This window comes from Colobus angolensis, unplaced genomic scaffold, assembly GCF_000951035.1.
Source record: "Colobus angolensis palliatus isolate OR3802 unplaced genomic scaffold, Cang.pa_1.0 Scaffold42, whole genome shotgun sequence".
NCBI lineage: Eukaryota > Metazoa > Chordata > Mammalia > Primates > Cercopithecidae > Colobus > Colobus angolensis.
In genome coordinates this window covers 1,490,219-1,509,831 of record NW_012117599.1, presented here as the reverse complement: position 1 = coordinate 1,509,831, position 19,613 = coordinate 1,490,219, and the positions used below count along the sequence as shown (strand labels likewise).

The window sequence follows — 19,613 nt, the reverse complement described above, 5'->3', positions numbered from 1 at the left end:
ATGTTGGTCAGGCTGGTCTCGAACTCCCGACTTCAGGTGATCCAACCGCCTCGGCCTCCCAAAGTGCTGGGATTACAGGCGTGAGCCACTGTGCCCGGCCCTCTCTTATGTTTAAATAAAGGAAAGAAAGAAAGAAAAAGGTCATAGGTGAAAGCTTTGGTTGCTATTGGTTTCTGTTGTATTTAGGCATTTTATTCAGACTGATTTGAGTAATTTGGCAAAGGCCCAGTAGCTAATACTTATAAATAACTACACTTGCTGTTTATCCTTTGGCCATCACTTGGGATTCTCGAGGCATTTAGAGACCTTGCCCTCTGGGACTGCTGCCCATAAAATAAATGAGGTTGAGGCGGGAAGAATCTTCCCTTGGGCGTGGTGAGGAACAGAAACTCCAAGATGAAGCTGGTCAGAGCTCTGCTCGGAAAGCCCCGGGTGCTGAGCCCAGCTGCCCCCATTTGCTGTCACTGGTTTTGTGGGTTTCCCAGTTGTAGCTGATGTCTTCCCCTTGCTTCCTTCTGCTCCAGTGGGCGGTGAGGGTGGAGGCAGGCGCCTGCCCTCTGTCATTGCTGTTGTGACTGGGGATTAGCAGTGTTCTGACTCTGACTGCTCCCTCCTCATCTCCAGTCACAGCTGAGGACTCCGATGGGAACCTCCCTTCATGGGATCCTCAGGGCTGACAGCTGGGGGCTTCCCACTCAGCCAGGCCCGTGCGGCATCCGCTGCCGACGGAGGCTCTATCCCTCCGTCTCTCCCTCCAGGGTCCTCCAGCATTCTCAGGATAACTTCTGACCTCAGCATTGGCTTGGCCGTGGACAGAGGCACCCCCTTGGACCCAGCCTCTGTGTTCTTGATGTGGGGACGTGACTCTGACAACAGCCAATTCCGTCACCCAAGGCGTTTGAGCTTTCACCACACACGCCTCCCATCCCCTTTCCTTTTTCCCTTTTCCTCCAGGCTTCCCAGCCCAGGTGCTGCTGTTGGGACCCTGCTTCCTTCCCCAGAGTCAGGGCATTGTCTGTACATGAGGCCCGTTCCCTGCCGAGCAGCCAAGCTTGAGGTCACCCTGTAGCACCCTGAAGGACGTGGAAGGGCCTGGCTGAGCCAAGGCGAAGCAGCACTCCCTTCCCGCCGAGCGTGCATTCAGCCTGCAGAAGGGAGTCCTTGCCTCTAACCGTAAACACAGAATTCCTTGAAAGCCAGTCATCCCAGGGCAGAGCAGCCCTATGTCCTTTCTGGCTTTCTCTTGCTCCTGGTCCCGTAGTCAAAATTTTCTCAGCAGCAATGAACTCAGAGGCCAGTCAGTCATTTCTCTGGCAGAAACTGCGAGGCCCACGTAGCAGAAGGGAGATGTTGCAACTGTGGGGTCTCTCCCTTGGAGCAGCAGTTAGAAATGTGTTGATCTGAGCCAACAGGGCCTTGTACAATCAATTCTCCCACTAAGAAACTGGCGGGGTGCCCCTCCAGCAGAATGCCAGAGCCAGCGTCTCCTTAGAGTCCCTGAAGCGCCAGCCTCCTCACCACATGGCCGCTGTCGGGGTTCTGCCAATTTGCAAGGTCCTCCAGACATTGTTTACATGGGTATTGTCTGCGTTCAGGCTGCTGTGCATGTTCTTGAACCACATGCGTTTTGTTGGGGTCAGTCCATGAAAGTCTCCATGTGACTGGGCACGTGGATAGAGTGGAGCATGCCAGCAGTCCTGGGGTGCACACGTGTTTGTATGTACAAACGAAGGTCTATTTCAGGGCGGTAAACTTCACAACCACAGGAACAAAGCTGCTTTCTCCTCTAAACTTAAATGACTTAGAGAAAAAACATGCAATTTGTAAATTGCCTGGACATTCTCAGAGAGACAGCAGCTTGGCTCAGAGGATAATCTTTGTTTTGTAGCATTCTGTTCCTGGCAGATTATAGTATGATGTCCTTTTTAAAGGAGAAGGAGGAGGAGCAGAAGAAGGAGGTTGGGCTGACTGAAAAACTGGAAAACTTTTTATCTAGGGAGGCAATGTTAAGTACTTTCTAAAATGTTCTTTGCATGCATTTGGGCAGTTAAAAAGAAAAACAAACGTGAACTTAACGTTTTCATTTCCTGGAATCCATGTTACTTATCTTTGGGATGTGGTCTAGAGAGAGCAAGCAAAGATGGTGGTCACAAAATGCACAGGACATAGGAGAATCCTACCCCAAACCCAGGCTCTCTGGGGATGACCGGGAGCTCAGGAACGGGGACAAAGTCCAGCCAACCTCCTATAAAATGACTTCTGAAGCACCTTCTACCAGAGGCCCTACAACCATATGAAACATTGCAACAACTCATTTTGCAGAGACCTGGTATCTTGTAGGTCAAAGTGATCTACCAGGTCAGCGGTCCCCAAAGCAGAGCTCGTCTCCACACCAGCGCTGATTTTGAGAGCTCCTGTTAGGAGAAAGAGGCCTGAGGGGGTAGCATGAATGGGCACACGGTCACGGCCACAGCCACGTGGCTGGTCTGAGCACGCCTCCATCCCTGGAATCTGGGACACTTGCGGCTCACATGGTTTCTGAAGAATCCTCTATGGAACTCTTGTTTGGTATTTCCTTCCCAGAATGTCTTCATCCCGGGCCCCTTTGTGTTATTTTCCCATCTTCTCAGGTGTCCCCTTTGTGTCTGAAAAACATAAGGCAGAGCAGAAACGCCCTGTGTAACCAGATCTCGAGACGCTGGCCTCGTAGGGGTAATCCTGTCCGCCCCTTGCAGCTGGAGGAACCCGAGGCTAATACACCCACTACTGGCCTCGCTCCTCACCTTTCCATACCCCTGGCAAATATCCCACCTTCCCCTGTGGCCAAATGGAAAGGGCAGACTGCACTGTCCTACCATGTTTTTTTTGTTTGTTTGAGACGGAGTCTTGGCCCTGTTGTCCAGGCTGGAGTGCAATGGCTCGATCTCAGCTCACTGCAACCTCTGCCTCCCGGGTTCAAGCAATTTTCCTGCCTCAGCTTCCCGAGTAGCTGGGATTACAGGTGCATGCCACCATGCTTGGCTAATTTTTGTATTTTTAGTAGAGACAGGGTTTCACCATATTGGCCAGGCTCGTCTTGAACTCCTGACCTCATGATCCACCCGCCTTTGCCTCCCAAAGTGCTGGGATTACAGGCGTGAGCCACCGCATCCAGCTACCTGCCGTGTGTTTTAAACGCTGTGAGGTGTGTTCATGCAACATGCAAGAAGAGCAGGTGATTCTGATGCTCGCCTGGGTTCTTTTCCTTCTGACAGATCCGTGCATTGAGGGCTCGAAAAGCACATTTGTCTCCAGTGTTACAGATATGCTTCCCAACAGCCAGTGAAGCTGGGTAGTGACAACCTCCTGCGGTGTCACCGAGACAAGTGTGCTGGCACCGAGGCCTCCCCTAACCTCAGTCCTCTGCCCCCAGCTCCCCGCCGGCCCAACAGCTCTCCTTCCTGCACAGCGGCCTCCTGAGCACCCTCTACCTGCACGTGCCTGACTGCCCAGTGCCCCTGCTCAAGTGGCTGTTCCAGGTGAGGACCGCAGGCCTGCCACTAGGTGGCGGGAGCGCTGCAGTCTGGTGGCCTGGCAGGCCCGCAGGCCCGCAGGCCGAGGGGTGGGCATTTCACCTCTACTTGCCTTAGGTGCTGCTTGGCTGGGCTCAGGCTGGGAGGAGGGAGGAGAGCTGATTGGGCACCAATCCCCACCATAGTACTAAGAATGCCAAGGTCAGGGAGGTGCAGGGGGTTCACCTGTGGTCTCCCAGAGTGGCGAGAGCACTGGGAGCCTCTGCTTCCCTCGAAGGTGTGTGTCTCTGGGTGCTGCCTGTGCCCTCAACGTGGCTTTCCTGAGGGACCTGGTGTACCTAGTGGACTTACTGTCTAACCTCTCAATGAATCGGTCCAAGTCCCTCAGCAAGTGCTTCCTATGTGACAAAGCTAATTTCTTCACCAGTGGTCACAGGTCCCTTATCCCATAAGCAGCGGGAGGGCCGCTCAGGGCCCACGACAGTCCTGCAGCGCCTGAAGGGTGGGCCCTCATGGATTTGGAGCCGAGGGTGCTTGGGTGTTTGAGCGTGTGCTTCCCGTGTACAGTCGTAGGTTGGCTGGGAAAGCCTGGAACAGCTGCCCTGGCTGTCCCGTTTTTTCTCTCCTGGTTGCTGCTAGAACGTTGTGCCATAGGGGACATAGGGGAACATACATTTTGCCCAGGGCTTGACACCTTTGCACAGAGACAGGCAGTGAGAAGCCAGCAGGGATAACCCAGGAGCCAGCCACTGTGATCTGAATGCCAGGCACGAGGATGCCGTCCTGGCTTTGGCCCCACCCGGAATCATCCCTGTCTGGGGACAGGCGGGTCACAAGTTCCAGCTGGTCCCATTCCTGCCAGTTGGAGCCTGGACCCCAGCTGTAAATCAGAGCCATCATGTGGGGTGGATTATTCCAGGAACGGCTCGGCCTTGGCAGGCTGGCTGCAGTCCAGAGAGAGCCCTCCAGCTCTCCCTTCGTGCTCTGGGTCCTTCACTTCGCTCCTTCCTACCCAGAAGGAGGAAGACGTGCAGCTTCTGGGGCCCTGGTGTGTAGCTGCTAACCTTGCCAACTCCCGGTCCCCCACCCAAGGCCCAGAAGGAGCAGCGGGTAACGGGGAACAGTGGGGCCATTATTCCCCACGCTGGCCGCTGCAGTCCTGCTCCTTGCACGGTGTGTGACGGAACACACAATCGAGCATTGGGAGCCACAAAGGACCCATGTGAGACGGCGCCCACAGAGGGGCCCTGCGTGACCCTGACACGGCGTGGAGTGCCTTCCCGGGGGCGTGTCGGTGGCCTCCGGGTTCAGAGACCCCCATCCTGGGAGGCACAGGCGAGCCCTCCGCTGTTTCTTTCCCCGTCTCCATCATGCTCGGAGGGGGCTGGAGGGGAGAGGAATTCAGGACCCAGCCCTGAGGTCAGACAGACAGACAGACTTGGTGTGAGTTCTGGCCCTGCCACCTATTCCTGTGTTGCCATGGGTGGGTTTCTTAGCATCAGCTCTGTGCCTCGGAGCCAGGCCCGATGGGCCCATGTGGAGGGAAGTAGGACATCCCGTGAGCTGCCTTGTCCTTGTGCCCCTGCAGAGCTCTGCTCTGGGCCTGGGTGTCCTGCAAGGCACACTGTTAGTGCAGAGTTCCAGTTCACATTTTGCAAGAAGGAGAAACAAAATCTCCTACCCCCCATGGCTGAATCCAGATCCATGAAAGGGGTGTACTGGCTTTGGGGGGCCTTCTGGGCAGTGTCCTCAGGGGACTTAGAACCTCGAGCAGTTCCTGGGGACTGTGGTGGTGGGAGGCAGAAAACCCATGGGGGCTCCTTCTGCAGGTGCGAGGGTGGTTCCTGAGGTCCCGGGGTGGGGGTGTGCTGGGCCCCAGGAGGAGCTGGACCCAGGGATGGGGAAGGGTTGGCATCCCAGGACTGGCCTCTGCTGCTGTCTCCCCACAGGCTCCATGGCCAAGTAAGGCCAGACCCTGTTCCCAAATCTGGTTCCTCAGGAAGGAGAATCTGGTTAGGCTAAGAGGGGTTAAGTGGTCCCCTTGTCCAGTCAAAGGCAGCTGGGGAAGTGGGGTCCCAGGGCTGCCGGGGCCACGCCTGTACCTGGGGTCCCTACTGAGCCAGGGTGGGGTGGGGTGAGGTAGGCAGACTGCTCCGACCCTGCTCCTTTGATGTTCTTGGAAAGGACAGCCTGAGTTCTCTCAGGGACTCGGTCCCGTGCACTCCTCCCACGGGCTTTAATAGGGTGTGCATGGGCACTGGCTGAACTGTGCCCTCGTGTGGGCCAGCCTTGCCGGGAGAGAGGACATCAGCAGGAGGTGTACACCCTCAATGAACGTATGTTCTTATTGGGAGAGACTCAAGCACTCAGCCAAGATAATGTAAGGGGTTATGGCAGGAGCAGAAAGGCAGAGTTCTAGATGCCAAGCAGAGGGTGTCCACACAGGCTTACTGGGGGGCGTGCTTGGGAACCACACCTGTGAGGGGGGAGAGCGTTAGGCCCTAGGCAGTCCCACTGGGCTCTGGCGCCCGGTGATGCTTTAGAGTTGACCCAGTTGGGGCGAGGTCTCCAGCCTTGGCCAGTTACCAGACGCAGACACTGTGACCCCGGACTGGGTGCTCCCTCCACGGTCAAGGCTCAGAGAGGGCCCTGGGCTCAGGGCCCTGGCAGCAACAGTGCCCAGCCCCAGGGGGAACAAGAGCCTCAGTCCTGAAAGGAGATGTGCCCACAGTGCCCACCAGGCAGACTTCCCTGGGTACTGGGGAGGAACGATGTCATGCACAGCGTGGCGGCCACGGTCAGGAGCTTGCTGAGTGCCCCTAGACCAGATGGCACCTGTGGGCTGCCGCTGTCCCATTGCTCATTCCCTTGTCAGCCTCTCTGCATGTTCCCAAACCCCAGCTTCTGACCATCAGGCTCCAGGAACATTCAGATAAGGATCCCAGCAATGACCACCCCACCCTTGTTTGAGGACCTGTGTTTGGTACCTTGGAGGGACCTTCCAAGCTGGTGGTCTCAGATGACAGTGAGTTAAGGCACTGACCTGGAAATGATTCACGGATCTCAGGGCCCACCCTGTGATTGTCCTGCCACCTGTGATCAGTGCAGGCTTTCTGTCCCTTACACTGGGCCCTGCCCTGGAGGGCCATGGCGGTGACCACAGGGAGCGAGGGGCAAGGGGACCAAGACCCCCATGCCGGGAGGTGGACGGAGTAGGTTTCAAGTGACACAGACCTGGGGGTCCGGGCCTGGGTGCTGGCTTTGCTGCTCACGGGCTGTGTGACTCTGGGGAAGTTGTTTGACCTCTTTGAGCCTGGTTTTCCATCTTTCAATTGGCGACAGTGACAGTGTCCTTCTACTACACGGACTTATGAGCATTAAATGGGATTTATTTAATGTGAAGTCATAGAAGTTGCTACTATTGCTTTTTAGGAATGACCCAGCTAACCAGTTTTTTTTGTTTTTGTGTTTTGTTTTTTTTTTCCACCTAGTTGCTGACTTGGCCTCCAGAAACGTCTTTGGGAGCCTTTGATCTTCTGTGGGATCTCAGTGTGGATGGAATCTTCCTTCAGTCCGGTCAGTACTGGGATGCAGGGTGGAGACTGGCGCGCTGAGCTCCCAAGTCTGTGATACGTGACTCTTAGTGCCTGGAGCCCAGCTGTAGGGGAGATGCTGGTGGGACATTGCATCACCAGGGTGTGGCAGCATCTAGGACCATCTTTGGCTTAGGCTCCAGCATTAGTGAAAAGCTGAACCAACAGGCTCCTCGGCACCTTGAACTGGTCTCAGATCTCAGTCCCTGTGGCCACGGCCAGGCTGACCTCACTGCTCTTGGGATCCCAGAGCAGTCCAGGACAGTGGGTTCAGACTGAGACAGTCTCTGGGTCTGAGGGGACAGCTTGCTCCCAAGTCCTTCCTGAAAGCGCTGGTTAGCTTGGGAGGGTTCCAGGAACATCCGCATCAAATCAAGGTGCTCCTTGGGTTGGAGTCACCGAAGGGAAGAGTCTGAAAGTGTCTCCCTCGCTGACAGCCTTCCTTGGCTGATAGGACATCCACAGTGCCCCTGAGTTTGGTCTGGGTGGGAATGAGAGCCTCAAGCTGGTGCCTTGGTTGTGGCATTTAGGAGGTGTATTTAATTCCTCCTTATGATGCTTTCGGATGTTCAGAGTTCCACAGAAGGAATGAATTTTCCTCCTAGTGACTGCGTCCTCCCTAGACTGTCATCATTTGGTACCTGAACCTAGACACTTTGGCACCAAAAAATATGTAACCAGTTGAAAGCTGCTTAGGCAGACAGTGAGAGGGACTCCCAGGTGGTCAGACCCAGCCTCTGCCCCAGCTGTAGGCTGCTCACCCCAGAGCCAGAAAGCACATGGCCCTGAAGGCTAAAGCTGTAGACCCAGGATGTACCATGAACCCCCAACCCTTCGAGTTTCTGCTTTTGTGCCTCTTCTGCTTCAGGAGTTGGCTGAGCTGGGACCATCTGTCAAATTAGAGCATTCCAGACTCCTCCGCCCCTGCCCTCCATGGAGCCCTGTAACCGAGGTCTTCTGAATAGCACCAGTCTCGGCACCCTCTCCCTTTTCGTAACCTCTGTCCCCGTAGCCCCCGATGCCCTTTGGAGCCCCAGGGGCCGCCTCTGTGGCATGCCTGCCCTTTGGGGAACAGAGGCCTCCCTTGTCCTGCTCCCTTGCAGTGGTATGTGTCTCCTCCTCTGAGGCTGAGGGGACGCCCCACTCTCCTTTGCTTCTTGCCACGTTGTCTCTGTTGCGCTCCCAATAGGAGGGGTCAGAAACAAGCTCTTGAGCCCCCTGTCGGCTCAGCTCTGGCTCTTCCAACTCCAGGGGATCTCCCGTGGACACTACCTGAGAGTCCAGTCTGGGATTCTGTTTCCCTGCCCAGGGGACCAGGGACTGGCCTAGAGAATTCCATGCCTGGGGTCAGGATCTCAACTGGTGTGGGGAAAGTGAGAGGCCTGGTCCATTAGAGAACTGAAGGCAGGGACTGGAGCAGATGGTTGCATACCCAGGTTCTTAGCATGTCATTCACAATAGCTAAGAGGCAGAAGCAATCCAAGTGTCCATCCGTGAATGGTTAAACAAAATATGGTACATGCATACAGTGGAATATTATTTCGCCTTAAAAAGGAAGGAAATTCTTTGAATGTCCATGATGTATTATTTTAAAAAAAGAAGGGAATTCTGACACATGCTACAAGATAGATGAATGTTGAAAACATTATGCTGAGTGAAATAACACACAAAAGAACAAACATGTATATGAGGTACCCAGGGTAGTCAAATTCATAGAGACAGAAAGTGGAATGGTGATTACCGGGGGCTAGGGGAAGGAGAGAGTGGGAAGTTACTGTTTAATGGGTACAGAGTTTCAGTTTTGCTAGAAAAAAGAATTCTGGAGATGGATGATAGTGGTGATTGTATCATAGTGTGAATGTACTTGCTGCCACTGAACTGTGCACTTAGAAATGGTTAAGATGGTAAATTGTATGTTATGTGTATTTTACCACAACTTAAAAAAAAAAGCTAGGTCAAGAGCAAAAGGGCCAGGTGCCCAGAGAGAATCTGCCAGAAGTCAGGACTAAAGATCAACTGCCATTTCAGGAAGCATTTGTAAGGTTAAATCAGATCCAGGATTGATGCAGAAGGAAGTCATGCTCCTCAGGGTTTCACTAATAGCCTGGGGCTCTTGAGTGTCTGAGAGAATGGCAGGCCTCTGGGGCACAGAGCTCAAGGTAGCCTGGGGCTGTCTCCCTTACCTTATATCTATGATTCGTGTGTGTGCACGCACATGCGTTTGTGTTCAAGTCGCTTCTCATATGTAAGCAGGAGATTTGTTTGTGTGTAAACTTCCATCCTTTCCTGGAGCTTGTGGTGACCAGAAGTTCTTCCCAGACTGTCTTAGGGAGAGTCTTACGCAATTGCCTTTATCCCCACCTGCTGAGTAAGGGAAGAGCTGAGGGGACCAGGACTTAAGAGTATTGACTATTATGGGTGTGCTCCAGTGACTGAGGCTGAGGGCCCGAGTGGCCCAGGGCGCTCGTGTGTTGGGTGGGGGGTGACGGGGAATTGTATTCCTGGATAGGGAAGCAACACATGTACGTGTCAGCTGTGCAGAGAGCTTGGTGCACTCAGAGAAGGGATGCTCTGGCACATTGCCGTGCCTCATTGCAGTGAGTGTTCATTCATTTATTCAGCGAAGACACATTGAGCGCCTCCTTCCTCAAGCATTTCGCTAGAGGGCAGAGAGAGGAGCAGGGATGAATAACGCATGGGCCTCTTCTTACGAGGCTGAGGGGTGGGAGGGGATTAAATGAGCAGTGACCATCAGAGACAGAAAGGAGGCAATGGAAAGAGGAATTACTTGTAGGCAGGTGGGTTTGGGGTGTGGGGAGGCAGGAACCAGGAAGTTCTTTGTAGAAGGTGAGACAGTTGAGCCATCTGTGCCAGAAAGCAGGGATTGCAAGCTCAGTTGCCTGTGGGGACTGAGTGAGTAAAGTCTGAGAGCTCCTGCCCGGTATAAAAGGACTGTCTGCATTAGGTTTGGTGCAGGTAAACGCAGGTGTGGTATTCCCAAACCTCTTCATTTTCAGGAGAAGCCACATTTTAGTTAGGTTGTATTTTGACTATTTGATAACAAACGCCAAGAGCAGTTTATTACCTCATGACAAGGAATTCAGAGGCAGGTGATTCGGTGACACGTTCGGCAGATGTGCATGTCAGGACTCTGGGTTCTGCGTACGCCTTCTCGCTACCTCCTCTCCGGGTTGCAGAATGGCTGCCATAGATCCCAACTCCATTGTGTTCTCAGGAGACAAGAGTGTTGAGGGCAGCAAAGGAAAGGATGGGACATACGAGGTCGCTGCTTCTCATACTTTCCTCTCTTTATCAGAACAGTTTTTCCATTTTGTTTCATTAGAACTGGGTCACGGGCTTTAGAGGTCGCTTGCCATGTTGTTTGTCCTTTGAACATCACGGCTGTATCTGAAGAATTTCCAGCCTCATGAATCCTGTCCCTTTAGGGTGGAATGCATGAGATTTACTCTTCCAGTCTTTTTTTTTTTTTTTTTTTGAGACGGAGTCTCGCTCTGTTGCCCAGGCTGGAGTGCAGTGGCGCAATCTCGGCTCACTGCAACCTCTGCCTCCAGAGTTCAAGTGATTCTCTTGCCTCAGCCTCCTGAGTAGCTGGGACTACAGGCACACGCCACCACGCTCAGCTAATTTTTATATTTTTAGTAGAGATGAGGTTTCACCATATTGGCCAGGATGGTCTCGATCTTCTGACCTCGTGATCCACCAGCCCTGGCCTCCCAAAGTGCTGGAATTACAGGTGTGAGCCACTGCGCCCAGCCTAGGTTCATTTTTCTAGTGTCTTTTAAGACACCTGAATTTTTAGTTTTCAAATTTCCATTTAGTCCTTTTTTTTTTTTTTGAGACAGGATCTTGCTCTGTCATTCAGGCTGGAGTGCAGTGGCACAATCATGGCTCACTGCAGCCTTAACTTCCTAGGCTGAAATGATCCTCCCACCTCAGCCTCCCAAGTGTCTGGGACTATAGGTGCACACCGCCATGCCCAGCCAATTTATTTTTATTTTTTATAGAGACGGGGTCTCCCTATGTTTGCCCAGTTGCCCAGGCTGCCCTCAAACTCCTGGGTTCCAGGAATTCTCCCACCTTGGCCTCCCAAAATGCTGGGATTACAGGTGTGAGCCACCACACCTGGCCCTTTATTTCTTTTCATAGTTTCTGCTTCTCTCCTGGCGTTTCCTATTTGTTTATTGAGTATGAGCAAACCTTCTTTTAACACCTTGGATGTAGCCATAATAGCTGCTGTGAAAATCCTTGTCTAATTCTAACATCTGGGTCATCTAAGTCATTACATGGAGCGTTGCGTATGAAAGTGAATGCTTGTTTAGAATAAGTAGAGAAATCATCCCAAATACTTAGGCCTTGGGAGGTTCAAGTCCCTTTCCACTGAGCTCTGTAGGATTTTTTCTTATAGCAATGCTTGTTCATTGCAATCTGACTTCACTTCCCATCCTGGAGCACTCACGGAGGCACATGCCAGTGAGGGACCCCGGAACCTAAGCTTAATTAGCTTGATGGTTAACTGGCTTCTGGCATATAATATACCTGTTTTCTGCTAAAGTAGCAAGCTCCTGTTTCTGTTGCCTGCGACTCAGAGCTCTGACTGCTCAAATAACCACCCTTAGGCCAGTCTCAGCAAAGGTGAGTGGAATGCCATTTTTCTTCCGCTGTTGTGGACCCGTTTTCCTTGAGCAGACACCAGAACAAAACCAGGGTTCCCTTACCAAGGAAGAAGGGAGGCGTGGCTCTTGGATAGGCACCACAGACTGCCACGGCCGGGATATAGATGTTTTCTTTTTGTTGTTTTTTATTTGTTTTGAGATGGAATTTCACTCTTACTGCCCAGGCTGGAGTGCAATGGCATGATCTCGGCTCACTGCAGCCTCTGCCTCCCGGGTTCAAGCAATTCTCCTGCTTCAGCCTCCCAAGTAGCTGGGATTACAGGCACCCACCACCACGCCCGGCTAATTTTTTTTGTATTTTTAATAGAGACAGGTTTTCACCATGTTGGCCAGGCTGGTCTCGAACTGCTGGCCTCAGGTAATCCACCACCTGAGCCTCCCAAAGTGCTGGGATTACAGATGTGAGCCACCACGCCCAGCCGGGATATAGATGTTTATGTGGGATGTCCTCTTGGTAACTAACTCAGTTAAAATAAGAAAAAACCACTGCGAACCCATCTGCAGACTCCGTTCAATGACAGACCACTGTTCTGCAGCCTTTGGGCAGAATATCAGGGTGTGCAGGGTTGCACAGGAAGCAGGGAGCAGTGCGAACAAAGACAAGGAGGCGGAAGAGTGGAGCTTTCCTTCAAGGGAGCAGAGGAGGAGATAAGACCGGAGGTCTTGAAGGCCAGGTCTTGAAGGACAGTGGGTGCCATTGCAGGCACAGTGGAGCTTTATTTATATTTGGCAAGACCAGGATGGAATGGTTGGTTGTTTTAAAGATACAATTCACATACCATACAACTCACCCTTTTAAAATGTAAGATTCCGTGGTTTTTAGTATACAGTTGTTGAATCATCACCACTGTCTACTTCCAAAACATTTTCATCTCCCCAAAAAGAAACCTCTTAAAATGTGGTACATCCATAAAATGGAATACTGTTCAGCCATAAAAAAAATGAAGGAGTGACATATGCTATAACATGCATGAACCTTGAAAGCACTGATAAGAAAAAAGGATACAAAAGGTCACGTAGTAGATGATTCCACTTATGTGAAATGTCCAGAATAGGCAAATCCACAGAGACCAAAAGTAGATTAATAGTTGCCAGGAGGTAGGGTAAGAAGGAATGGGGAGTGACTGCTGATGCCTGAGAGGTCTCTTTTTTTACCGGATAATGTGATTTGCAAATGTTTTCTCTCATTCTGTGGGTTTTCTTTGCAATCTCTTGATAATGTCCTTTGATGTACAAAATTGTAAAATTTTGATGAAGTCCAACGTATCTATTTTTTTCTTTTGTGGTGTCAAACTTAAAGACCTCATTGTCTAATCTCAGGTCATGAAAATTTTCATCTATGGTTTCTTCTAAGAGTTTTATTGTTTTAGCTCATAAATTTAGGTATTTGATCTATTTTGAGTTCATTTTCGTATGTGGTTTGAGATAGGAGTCTAGCTTGGTTCTTTCGTGTATGGATATCCAGTTGTCTCAGCACCATTTATTGAAAAGACTGTTCTTTCCTCATTGAATTCTGTTGGCGCCCTTGTTGAAAATCATTTGACCATAAATGTAAGGGTTTATTTTCGAACTCTCAATTTTATTCCATTGGTTTATATGTCTACTTTTATGCTAGTACCATAAATTTTTTATTACTATAGCTTATAGTAAGTGTTAAAGTTGGGAAGTGTGAGTCCTCTAACTATACTTTTTAAAAAATTGTTGGCCAGGCACAGCGGCTCATGCCTGTAATCCCAGAACTTTGGGAGGCCAAGGCAGGTGGATCACGAGGTCGGGAGATCGAGACCATCCTGGCTAACATGGTGAAACCCCGTCTCTACTAAAAATACAAAAAAAAAAAAAAAAAAAAAAAAAAAAAGCCGGGCATAGTGGTGGGGCCTGTAGTCCCACCTACTCGGGAGGCTGAGGCAGGAGAATGGCGTGAACCCGGGAGGTGGAGCTTTCAGTGAGTTGAGATCGTGCCACTGCCCTCCAGCCTGGGCGACAGGGCGAGACTCTGTCTAAAAAAAAAAATAAAAAATGGTTCTGGCTGTTTGGTGTCCCTTGCATTTCCATGTGAATTTGAGGACCAGCTTGTCAATTTCTGCAACATTGAAAACTGGGATTTTTAATAGTGATTGTCTTGGATCTACAGATAATTTTTGGGTACTATTGCTATCTTAATAATAGTAAGTCTTCCTATTCATGAATATAGGATGTCTTTCCATTTATTTAGATCCTCTGTAATTTCTTTCAACACTGTGTTGTAATTTTCAGTGTATGTGACTTACGTTTCTTTGGTCAAATCTATTCCTAAGTATTTTATTCTTTTGGTGCTGGTGTAAGTAGAGATATTTTCTTAATTCCCTTTCAAATTGTCCGTTGCTCGTGTGTAGAAATACAGATTTTTATATTAACCTGCTGAACTTAATAGCTGTGATAATTTTTTTGTGGTAGAATTGGGTTTTGAAAGCAAACATACTCTTGTGCAACTAATTGGTTAAGAGAAATGACCTCATGTTTCTTTAACAAAAGGTATATGACTGGCCATTAACCTAGCACCAGTCTTAAAGCAATGCCTTAGGAAAAGGAGCTCTATCAGTGAGATCAGAACGCTGTAGAAAGGAGCAGAGCTCCCGTAGGTTCTTTCCTATCTGCTTCCAAGACAATTGTCCATTTTTACCTACCCATTCCATTCTCTGTTGGCTTCTATAATATTTGTGTAGGAGGAGGGGGACATAATAAAATAGAATGACCCTGGCCAGTACATTCTTTGGATATTTTGAAAGTGGGCGAGACGTTCAGCTCCAAGAACAAAATTCATTTCACGTTCTTGAGCAGGGTCTTAGGACACTTTGTTCTTCCTCACTTGATCACACTTTTCCCTTTGTTCCTCGAGCTCTGGCATCGTAGCCACTGGGGCCTTGGGCTTCCGTACAGGCCCCATTTTGTGGGTTACTTTCTTTTCTGTCGTCGCCTGTTGCATTCTCTTTCCTTCATCTCTCCCTTCCTTTCTTTATTCCTCCTTCCCACTCCTCCTCTCTGAAAGCGTTCATAAAGTTGTTTCTTGTAAAAAGAGTAAAATGGAAACAAGATGGCCAACAATCTTACCACCCAGGTAACCCCTGTTGTTATTTTTTAAAGTACTCTATGTACCAAGTTTAGCAAATTTAAATTTAAATGCTAGAGAAAGATGCAAAATAAAGAGTGAAAGTCTTCCCAGCCACTCCGCACAGCTACTTCCTCCTCCCAAGTACTCGTTAGTAACAGTTTCTTGTGATTATTTCCAGGAACAAATTAATGCACAATCCACATTTCATCTATATTTTTATGTTTATATGTGTATACCGTATTTCTTTTTTGTTTTTTTGAGACGGAGCCTCCCTCTGTCGCCCAGGCTGGAGTGCAGTGGCGCGATCTTGGCTCACTGCAAGCTCTGCCTCCTGGGTTCACGCCATTCTCCTGCCTCAGCCTCCCGAGTAGCTGGGACTACAGGCGCCCACCACCACGCCCGGCTAATTTTTTGTATTTTTTAGTAGAGACAGGGTTTCACCGTGTTAGCCAGGATGGTCTCGATTTCCTGACCTCGTGATCCGCCCGTCTTGGCCTTCCAAAGTGCTGGGATTACAGGCCTGAGCCACGGCACCCGGCCAAAATTAATACATATTTCTAATCCTTCTTTAAAAAAAACAACTTAATTGAGACGTAACTGAATACATTAACCTGCAGGCATTTGAAGTGTATTAATGTATACATTTGACTTACATAAGTGCCCATAAAACCATTGCCACAATCGAGCTAGTAAATATATTCCATGGCCCCCAAAAGTTTCCCCGTACCGCCTCATGATTGATCTCTCTTGTCTGCAGGAAACCACTGATCTACTTTCTGTCACTACAGATTAGTTTGTATTCTCTAGAATTTTATGTAAATGGAATTATGCAGTAGGTACTCTTTGTAGGCAGTGGGTGGGGAGGGTCTGGCACATTTCACACGGAATAATTATTTTGAAATTTAAGCAGTCTTTAGTCTGTCTGTCAGGTTGACAGTCTCTGTTCTTCCCCGTCTTATTAGGAGGTGTCCTCGCCTCACCCAGTCTGCCTTTCTTGTGGTTTGCAGGACAGCTTCCTGCTGCATCAGAGCCGCCGGAGTGGAGGCCCCATGACCCTGTCACCCGCAGGTCGCGTCTTCCGTGGTGGTGGCAGCAGCAGCTGCCCACGTGTGTGGAGCACTTGAGTGCCTGGGCCCTGGACCCCATGCCATTCTCATACCGGGCGCCTTTCACTCCCTGATTCCGCAGGGCTAGTCGGATTGTCCTCAGGCCCGGAGCGGCGGGCTGGGATCCAGATCTGCCACGCCAGCTGCGCTCGGTCCCCGTGCTGGTGCTGTGAGAATGTGCTAGACCCAAATGGGCGGGAAAACACTTGGAAGACCACCCAGGAGAACCCAGGGCCCAGCTCCCTCAGAGCTGTCGTGTGCTTGGCGCAGCCCTTTCACAGTCTCCAATTAGAATTTGATAACAGTAATTCAGCGTCATAATCTCTGTTTTTTGAAAACATACTATTCTTGGATATGATAATAAAAGCAGTTTAATTGAAAATAATAGATAACATTTCCAGAGAGCTTAATTTGTGCTAGGGCCTATCTCATTTAATCGCCACAACAACCCTACAAATAGATACTATTATTGTCCCATGTTACGGGTAGTTGGGGGCTGGAAAGCCTGCCCAAGCTCCTACTGTGCGTGCAATGCGTGCCCTCTCCTCTGCAGTCAGCCAGCCCTTGTTCAGCTCATTGTACTTCACCCTCTCTGACTATCTGTGCTGCGACCTTCCTGCATTTCTTTTCTTCCATCTTCCTTCTGCCACTGGGCCTTGGCATGTGCCAGCCTCTCCACCTGGGACACTCTCCTCCTCCCTGCAGCAGCCCCCTGACTTTGCCTTTGTTTTTTTGTTTGTTCATTTGTTTGTTTTGTTTTGTTTTGAGACAGAGTCTCGCTCTGTTGTCCAGGCTGGAATGCAGTGGCGCAATCTCGGCTCACTGCAAGCTCCGCCTCCTGGATTCACGCCATTCTCCTGCCTCAGCCTCCCGAGTAGCTGGGACTACAGGCGCCCACCCTCACGCTGGCCAATTTTTTGTATTTTTAGTAGAGACAGGGTTTCACTGTGTTAGCCAGGATGGTCTCGATCTCCTGACCTCATATCTGCCCATCTTGGCCTCCCAAAGTGCTGGAGTTACAGGCATGAGCCTCTGCGCCTGGCCTTGTTTTGTTTCTTTTTTGAGACGGAGTCTCACTCTGTTGCCCAAGCTGGAGTGCAGTGGCACAATCTTGGCTCTCTGCATCTTCTGCCTCCCGGATTCAAGTGATTCTCCTGCCTCAGCCTCCTGAGTAGCTAGGATTGCAGGCGCATGCCACCATGCCTGGTTCATTTTTGTATTTTTAGTAGAGACAGGTTTTCGCCATGTTGGCCAGGCTGTCTCAAACTCCTGACCTCAAGTGATCTGCCCGCCTCAGCCTCCCAAAGTGCTGGGATTACAGGTGTGATCCCAGCCTGGCCTGACTTTCTTCTTAACTCCATCTCTTCCTCTGGGTTATGGGCTTCTCCAGCATCACCTTCTCAAGGAGGCCTGCTCTGCGGGTGTGGGCTGCCCCCTTGCTTCTGTGCTTGGCTCCCTCTTCCACTCATTGTGGCTTTAGTCATAGTTGATGGTGGGTTCTTTGATTAATATTGTCTCTCCCAATGGGTTGTGAGCTCCAGAGTATGGGGACCATGGTTTTCTTTTTCTTTTAGTTTTAGTTATCTGTTGGGTTCCTGGCAGCTACGTGAGCAGGGACGCGGTAGGACCCAGGTGGTTTTTGCTGAATGAATGGGGGGGTCTCCAGAAACACTGGTCTCCCGGTGGACAGCAGCATCTTTTCCAGATGGCTGCTTTGGTCCTCTGTGGCCAGTTGGCTGTGGAGCTGCATGTACTGGCCAAGCTCTGATGTGCTTTCTGGTCCTCTAACATCAGGACTTGGGGGTCCGTTGGCCCTGTGGGGACAGGCATGCATGCTTTACCCCAGCTCAGGCGGCATCTCCAGAGTCTCGCTGCCTGTGGCACACTCAGCCCCTGTCCCCTCCACTACATCCCACCACCTGTACAAGGGGACCCTCAGGTACCGCGTCATCAGTTGCTGGTGAGGCCCAGGTGAGTTCATTCCCTTAGGACAGTACCTGTCACCAGGAATCTTTAAAGCTCTCAGGTGATTCTCATGTGGACCTGGGGCTGAGATGCTCCAGGTTTTGAAGACTTTGGCCAAGCGCCTGAACCTCTTGCAGGAGTGGTGGCCAGGCAAGAATGGGTGCTTTGCCCACCACTTTAGCTCAGGACTCTCAGCCCCCACTTTTAAAATGAGGTGCAAAATAAATTTGAGTGAGTTAAACTTGGAGAGCACTTTTTTGTTGTTGTTGAGACAAGGTCTTACTCTGTCACCCAGGCTAGAGTGTGGTGGCGCCATCAGGGCTCACTGCAGCCATGACCTCTACCTCTCGGGCTCAAGTGATCCTCCTGCCTCAGCGTCCCGAGTGGCTGGGACTACAGGTGCGTGCCACCACGGCCACCTAATTTGTTTGTATTTTTTATAGAGACAGGGTCTCACTGTGTTACCCAGGTTGGTCTCAAACCCCTGGGCTCAAGCAATCTGCCTGCCTGGGCCTCCCAACTTGTGAGGATTACAGGTGTGAGCCACTGTGCCCAGCCCAACACTTCTTAATGTTGGACTTCTAGACGCTGATCGGAGGATGTCTACAGCTCCCCCAGTACTCAGCCTCCGGCCCTGGCAATTTTCAGCTATGGCTGAGCATTAAAAAGTATGATGCCTGTGTCCCGCCCTCTGAGATCAGTCTGAGGCACAGCCTGGGCATGAGCATTTTGAAGCCTCCCGTGCTGATTCCAGTGGGCATCCAGAACTGAGAGCCCCTGGGTTGGTGGGCCATGGGCAGCTGGCCCCAGGTGTGGCGAGAGGGGAGTCAGGGCTGGCATCTGAGGATTCCTGCCCACGCCCACCACCCTCATCACCCACCACCCTCATCACCCACCAGAGCACGGGAGGGTGGCCCTGGGTACTACTGCTCTGGAGCCGGCCACGGCTTTCCCTAGCTCCGTGGAGCCCAAACTTGGCTGTGTATTAGAATCACTTAGAAATTTTTTAAAATTCCAAAGCCTAGTCCACACCCCAGACTAATTAAACCACAGTTTCTGGGGGTAGGGCACAGGTGGCAGTAATTTTTGACACCCCCTAAGTCATTCCAACATGTGCAAACAGGCCAGGTGTGGTGGCTCACACCTGTAATCCCAGCACTCGGGGAGGACAAGGCGGGAAGATTGCTTGAGTTCAGAGTTCCAGGCCGGTCTGGGCAACATTGTGAAATCTCGTCTCTACTGAAAAAAAAAAAAAATCTGGGCATGGTGGTGTGTGCCTATAGTCCCAGCTACTCTGGAGGCTGAGGCAGGAGAATGGCTTGAGCCCAGGAGGTTGAGGCTGCAGTGAGCTGTGATTGTGCCTTTGCACTCCAGCCTGGGCAACAGAGCAAGACTGTGTCTCAAAAAAAAAAAAAAAAAAACAAATGTGCAGACAAGTCTGAGAACCACTGTGTTAGGCTCTCAGCTGGGTCCTTGATTGAGATGAGAGCAACCACCATCATCCCTTCCAGTGCTGGGTCTGCTGTGCTGCCCGAGACAGTGTGTGTGGAGACCTGTCTCCTTCTGCTGTTGTTTTTTTTTTTTTGAGACGGAGTCTCGCTCTGTCACCCAGGCTGGAGTGCAGTGGCCGGATCTCAGCTCACTGCAAGCTC

General features: G+C 50.8%; 1 protein-coding gene across 1 annotated transcript in view; it reads left to right on the top strand.

Annotated features, from left to right (window-relative positions):
* The first annotated feature begins 4,818 nt into the window (after positions 1–4,818).
* The window catches only part of LOC105522210 (protein FAM178B-like), a 47,158-nt gene continuing 32,363 nt past the window's right edge, over positions 4,819–19,613 (top strand). The window contains exons 1-2 of the mRNA XM_011956649.1: positions 4,819–4,931; positions 7,004–7,088. The gene's annotated coding sequence lies outside the window, so the exon portion shown is untranslated. The remainder of the gene's footprint in view (positions 4,932–7,003; positions 7,089–19,613) is intronic.